This window comes from Schistocerca americana, chromosome 4, assembly GCF_021461395.2.
Source record: "Schistocerca americana isolate TAMUIC-IGC-003095 chromosome 4, iqSchAmer2.1, whole genome shotgun sequence".
Classification (NCBI taxonomy): Eukaryota; Metazoa; Arthropoda; class Insecta; order Orthoptera; family Acrididae; genus Schistocerca; species Schistocerca americana.
In genome coordinates this window covers 135,085,484-135,092,370 of record NC_060122.1, presented here as the reverse complement: position 1 = coordinate 135,092,370, position 6,887 = coordinate 135,085,484, and the positions used below count along the sequence as shown (strand labels likewise).

The 6,887-nt window shown below is 34.1% G+C and overlaps 1 protein-coding gene across 4 annotated transcripts in view; it reads left to right on the top strand.

Annotated features, from left to right (window-relative positions):
* Positions 1-4,965, top strand: part of LOC124612308 (mesoderm induction early response protein 1) — a 204,232-nt gene extending 199,267 nt beyond the window's left edge. For all 4 annotated transcript variants that reach the window (XM_047140430.1, XM_047140428.1, XM_047140431.1 and 1 more), the window contains one exon: positions 1-4,965. This exon is cut by the window's left edge and continues 1,172 nt beyond it. The gene's annotated coding sequence lies outside the window, so the exon portion shown is untranslated.
* The last annotated feature ends 1,922 nt before the right edge of the window (positions 4,966-6,887 follow it).

Sequence of the window (6,887 nt, the reverse complement as noted above, 5' to 3'; positions counted from 1 at the left end):
TTATATTGTAATAGTCTTGTAGTTTCCCCTTACTAAAGCACATTACTCTGCCCCTTCCTCCATTAAAAAGTTTTGTTGGTTATACCTGTTGCTGTTTCATTGTTACTATAATGTCTGTATTTAATATGTATGTATGTATTTAAAGCATTAAGTGAGGCATCATATTATTGACATGGGTTCTAATATATAAAATTAGTTTGGGATTAGTTATTTGCTACTATTAGTTGCAAAATGCCAAACAAATAAGAGTAAGCATCTGGAAAGCAGAATTTTGCTTTTTTTTCCCTGTAGTATTCCCTATTAGACTGTGATAGAGATCAACTACGCAACAATCTGACTGCCAGTCGTAGAACAGTGCTGTGCTAAAATATTATTTCCTTTTCTAGATTTTTTTTAACTTTATGTTCTCCTGATAAGTATACATTTTTTAAAATAAAAGTTCGGTATGTAAAATAAAAGAAGATGCGTAGTTCTCTTCAGGTAACAAGAGTTTATTAGAAGGACAAAATCTGCTGCTGCTATTACTTTGGAAATGCCAGTGACAGGTTTTGTGTTAGGACTGTAGAAGTTTTACCATTTAAACAATCATTTGAATTTATCAATGTATATACATAATATATTTTTATACAGTATGTTAGAGTAATACCTGTTTTAAATACATTGTAACTAATTTTAGAAGAAAGAGTGTATATTGTATGGGCTGACATGCAGTTGTTATTTCCCATATAAATCATTGTGTTGCGGCAAATGCTTGGGAATCCTAAAATATTACAATTTTTACTAGGTCATGTTTAAATAGTTAGTACGTAAGTGATGGGATTTGCATTTCCTGTAGAATCCAATTTTATGTAGGTTTGATGTGATGTGAGAATGATGTGAAGAAACAGAAACATTATTTTTTATACCTGTATCCACTGGATATGGTATTTTAATAAGCTTTTTTTTGCATAATTGAACTGGCAATGAAATGATATATTTTGAATTATAGTCCTCATTTGAACTCCACTTCCATTATATTTTCCATTAATTTGCTGTACATTATTACACTTCATGGAAGCTTCATATGGTCTTTGAATACATTATGAATATTTTTCCGTTTTTATTGTATGTAAGGGAAGGCATGATCAACAAAAACCACTGGAATATATCTAAATTTATAAAAAAAATTATCAATAACTGAAAATGAACTGAATTGATTGGAGAGTATTCTTCGAATAGCAAATGAAAAAAAAAAAAGGTGTGTTGTTTGTTAAAATGTAGTTTCTTTTTTTCAGCCTTGAAACATTCTTATGTCATAAATGCAAAAGAGCAGATACACTTAAATATTAACATCATTTCTGCAAGATGAACATGCAGTTTGTACAAGAAAATGTCTCTGCAATTGTCTGTTGTATTCTAGTGAAATAATAGCAGAGGTACATTCCCATGCTTGGTCAGTTTTCTTCTTGTGGCAATGATGTTGCTAATTTGATTAATGCAGCCTTTGTTAACTTACCTGGAACTGAGCAAAATGGCACAGTGGTAAGTAACTGGGATCAAATCCTCCCCGTCCAACCATCCTGATTTAGGTTTTAAGTGGTTTCTATAAATTGCCATAAGGGCTCCTCTGAAAATGACAGGGCTAATATTCTCCACCAATCCGAGCTTATGTTTCATCTGTTGTGATGTCTTCAGTAATGGATCATTAAGCCTTAATCTTCCTTCTTCCTTTATGACTTTAACATTTAGTACTTCAGGCCAATAAGTGAAACAAGTCATGAGAAAATAATAGAGTACAACCCAATGTAGCTGTGGTTTTGTCGTTTGCATAAAATATTCTTGAAAGATTCAGTTTTATTTTGTGACACAAAAAGTGAATCCCAACAGAGAAAAAAATCAAAAATTCACTCTGCGTTAGTTTGGTTGAGGCTCTTCCCTATATTTATAGTTCAGTAACTGAAGGAGGCAGTGATATTATGGAAGTTGTTTTGACAGTTAATTAAAATCCAACAGGAGACAATGCTGAATAAGAAAATTATGGTTTCACAATTACTCTACTGCTTTTTCTCAATTATTCTACAGCAATTGTTATGTGCTTCCAGAATTATTTCAGAGACAGAAGCACTAATGTTTCTGCACAGGAAGTATGGGTTCAGCTCAGGCAACTCCTTTCCGCAGATGACTTACCTATACAGACTGATTCCATGATGGTGTTACAAATTCTAAGGGATGATAGAGAATGGTAAATGTATCAATTTGATGTTGGGGACCCTGGTCCAGATAGGACTGAGTCAAAAGTTATAAGTGAAAATCATTCTGATACCTCTGATAGCAGAATACATGTACTAGCACTGATGTTTCTAATATTTTAGGGTACATAATTTTCAGATATGGAAGCAGAGACTGAAACAAGAAAAGAAGTCTAGTAAAAATGGGATCCAAAGTGCATACTTTAAGAGTTCTTAGGACTTGTTCATCTTCACGTCTTTGAACGTCTCTTCTAGTGAACAGTGCCCATAGCTCTAAGGTAGAGCCCATGTTTACTAGATATTTTTTTCTCGTTTTGGCCCATTCTACTACCTGTGAAAGTTGCCTACCCTACAATCTTAGCAAAAACAGTACCAATACATGTATTCCGCTGTCAGATGTATCAGAATGATTTTCACTTACAATTTTAGACTCTGTCATTTCCAGACCAGGGTCCCAAACCTCAGGTTGACTGATTTCCCCTGTTGCATTGTCCCTGGAAATTTGTATCATTGTCGTGGGATCGCCCCGTATAATTACGTTCTTTCTTTTATAAATATTCCATGGCATATGATGTGTGAACAATTAAAATTTGTTTCTGTTAATATTCATATATCATGTAATCAATTTATTAGTTCTCCTGGTCTGATCCATCACAGTAGAAACTTTTTTAATGTATTTCTTTATTTGGTTAATGTCTGTTTATGGGCTGTTATTACATTGGCAATGAGGTGCAAAATTTTAATTTATTGTCAGTTAATGCTACAATTTGTAGAATTTTTTTTCTGATTCTGGAGTCTACCAGGTAAAGAATGTGGCAGAGAGAAGTTTTAACTTTATCATTAATTTGGTAACTTTTTCAGATTTTATGAGAGTAATGGTCACATAACCCTGAAGTGTGTGTTATATAGTTTAGATTAGTCTGTATGTTTTGCAGGGGACTAGTGGCTCTTTTGTGATTAAACCAAATAATCTCAGTTAATATGAAAGTTTCATACAAATAATAGTTTTCTTTAAAGAGACAGAAAAGCGTCCAGAAGCTAGCTTTAAATGTAATTGTGTAACATTATTATATGACCTGGGGTGGTGAAGAGGGGACCGGAATGCAGTCACACATAACTTTACAGAAAAATTGCAGAGACAAAGATAAAATTTGTTTAGATTCAGAATTCTGCAGTTTCAGTGAAGAGTGACTTTGCAGCACAATTCTCTAGTGACAACAATGTAGGCGTAGTGCATCAGTAACTAAAAAATAAAAACAAATATGAATAGTACCTAAATTACTGTGTTTCCTTCAGTTATATTTATCTGAACGTGGATTAAATACTGTTGTGCCAAAAAGTAATATTATTATAGATACGACCAAACCATGACTGATAAAGAAGTGTTTTATCATTCACAAATGTCAAATTGGAAGGTTGGAGGGGAGGGGGGAGTGGTGGAAGACAACATTTTATGTGATAGATTGAGACTCTGTCTGGTGGGGTGTATGATTATCCGGGAATTTTAGAATAGGATGAAATTCTGCAAAATAAAAGATTTCCTACTTTTTGAAAATATGTTGAGAAGTCTTCCACTGAAACCGTATGTAGGTAAATGCAAAATAACACATTTTTGTGCTGTTATTTTTCATCTGATTTTAGCAGGATTTATCAGAACACATGCTAGAAGTCAGCAATATTTTTAAAAATAACAATAAAAAGTCATAGATTTGGAATTTAATGAAGAGAAGTACCAACCAAGACAAGACCATGAAAAATATATTGTGGATAGTTATAAGAAGTTTGGTTGGCTAGGATGGAGGTGTGGTGGTTGGGTTGCCAGAAGAACATTGGTGAGTTTAGGACAGATGTGCAGTAATTGAACTGCCAGGGACATGAACAAATAGACTTAAAATTTCAGAATTTGTTCACAGATGGAACCTTATAGTTGACACATTACAAATGTTGGTTGCTCTTGAACAGTGGGTTTTATTTATTGCCTTCCTCTTTACTTCTCATTTGTATAAATGCTCTCATAAATTTTACATCCAAAAGATTGGTGACAGCATTTTCTTGTGTTTTATTATCTGTGTATTGATTTGGTGTTGTAGTTTATTATCCAGTGTTTACTATAAACAAACAAGTGCATCTTATGTAAGAATAATATTCAAGGAATTCATAATGTTCTCAGAGGGTAAAGAACGTTTAAACCTGGAATTTATATTGTTTTTATAACAGTTAATCCACTGATGATTGGTTGTTATTATATTTGCAGAAAGGTGATAAGAAGTTAGTATAAGTACGATTTACTAAAAAAGAAAAGCATTAAATGACTCCTGGGAGAAATTATTTCACCCAGTTTTGATTTTAAAATGTTGTGGATTAATACAGAGTTTATATAGCTCTACAGCAAATGTTACATGCTTCTAGTAGGTTTTTAATATTCATTCAGATGTTCTGTTTGTATCTTACGATGATATTTTACGAGAAGTTTTTATAATCGTTTTTGACAAGGTTATGTGCAGGAAACTGAAAACTGCTGTACAGAAAAGTAAAAATGCTGTAGTGTTCAAATATGGATAAACAAATGCTATTTATGGTGTTTTACACTAGTTTAAAATACATTTTTGATAGAAATTTTTGTTTTGTTAGAATTTTAACTATACATGTAAATATCTGTATTCATTTTTCTCACAGTTGTTATGCCTTCTGACTTTTTGTGGCTACTTGGAGCAATAAAATAATATTTTGGCAATTAGATAAGAACTTTTTTTTTAATTTGTGAGGCTAAGTTAAAATTTATGTCTTATTGGGAGTTAAACCTCTCTTCATTTGCTCTGTATCGTTAATTAGGTGAACTTTTCTTCTAGATAATATCTTACTTGTCCAAGCAACAACAGACATTTTACTGTTCATTTTCTGGATTTCATTATTGTTATGACCAGTATCTCATCTTTTCACTGTTGTGACAAAATATTTGAAAGGGGGAGGAGGTGAAAGAAGGTCTGCTACCCTTCTCAAGCTTCAGTTGCTTATGTGTTGCATTTCTGACTTGTAGTAAAAGAGCACCAGTCTACAATTTGCCTGCGGATAGGTATGAGGAAACCACTGGAAAACCAAACTCTGTACAGGTCTGGCTATATAGCAAGACAAAGTCACTATCCACACATTTCCGGCTGTGTGCCTTTGATATATATACTACATTTTATCTTCTCTTATTATGTGATATGAGTGTCATGGCAAGTGCCACTGCTTGTATCTCAAATTCAAGATTTTGACAGTATTTCAGATAGACGAGAACTATTAACTTGTGTCATATGTTATTAACGTTACTGTCTGCTAATTATTTGTAATTAAATGAAAAGTGTGTAACAGATACCAAGTCACCATACCAAACTATAATCCAGTTATAGTGACACCATATAAAAGACACATTTACTTTCAGCAATTTAATACCATCAGTACAGTTGCATGGTAAATTCAACAGGAACATTATCATTACTGAATATGCTACAAATGATAATATGGAACACTTGTTAGTATGATTTCTAAGCAGAGATATTTTTTTTATAATTTTTGATTCAAGATGCACATCATGGTGTTTTACCTTCTTCCAAACACAGATTCACTTATGTGGTTACTGTTACTGTGCTGTTTGTACATACAAATGGTGTAGCACATCTACATTTTCTCTCTTCCACCACTTGCTAGGAATGGAAGCCTATTACTCAACAAGTGAAATGGCGGATATGATATTTTGCAATGGTGTAGCAAATGGACATAGCTTGCGAGCCCAGGCCCTTGGCCTTATTTCCCAGACCACAATTCCCTAGACTTTTACTCGTGGGGACACTTGAAGGAATTGGTCTATGTAATATCAATGATGTGCAGACTCTACTGGGTCATGTCTTCAGTGTGTGCCAGCAGGTACAACAACAACAACAACAACAACCGAGTATACTTCAAAGTGTGCATCATTCTTTACACCAAAGTCTCACAGAAATTTCAACAGTCCTGGAAACTTTCTGTATAGACCTAATGCTTTACCGGTACACGGATTTACAATGGGTGGGCAAAAATATGGAAATACCACAAACACAATACATTACCACAACTAACATGGTGTGCAAAAACTGTTGGCATTCGAAACAGCTTCCAGTCATCTCAGGATTGAGAAATACAGGTCCTGTACAGTTTTGAAGGGAATCTTATACCATTTTTCATGCAAAATAGTGGCAAGTTCAGGTAACAATGATGGGGATGGATGGCAATAATGCATCCTTTTGTCCAAAATAGACCACAAAGACTCAATAATATTGAAACCTGGTGACTGTTGGCCCAAGAAGTTGCGACAGTTCATCCCGATGCTCACAAAGCCAGTCTTGTGAACAGGGATCGTGCCATCTTTGAACACATCATCACATTTAGGGAACAAATATTGTACTGTGGGATTAAACTGATCAGCCAAACTGGACACACAATCCTTGGCGGTAATATGACCTTGCAGACAACCATGATATGGCTGTCCTAATCATCACTGAGCAGCCACCACGTTTTCGCTCATGAGACGTTAACTCGGCCAGAAGTTGGAAAAAGTAAGAAATTAGACTCATCCAACTGCTGACAGTTTTTATCACTTGACAGTACAGGTTTTATTGCCTGGGCACCATGCTTTTCTGT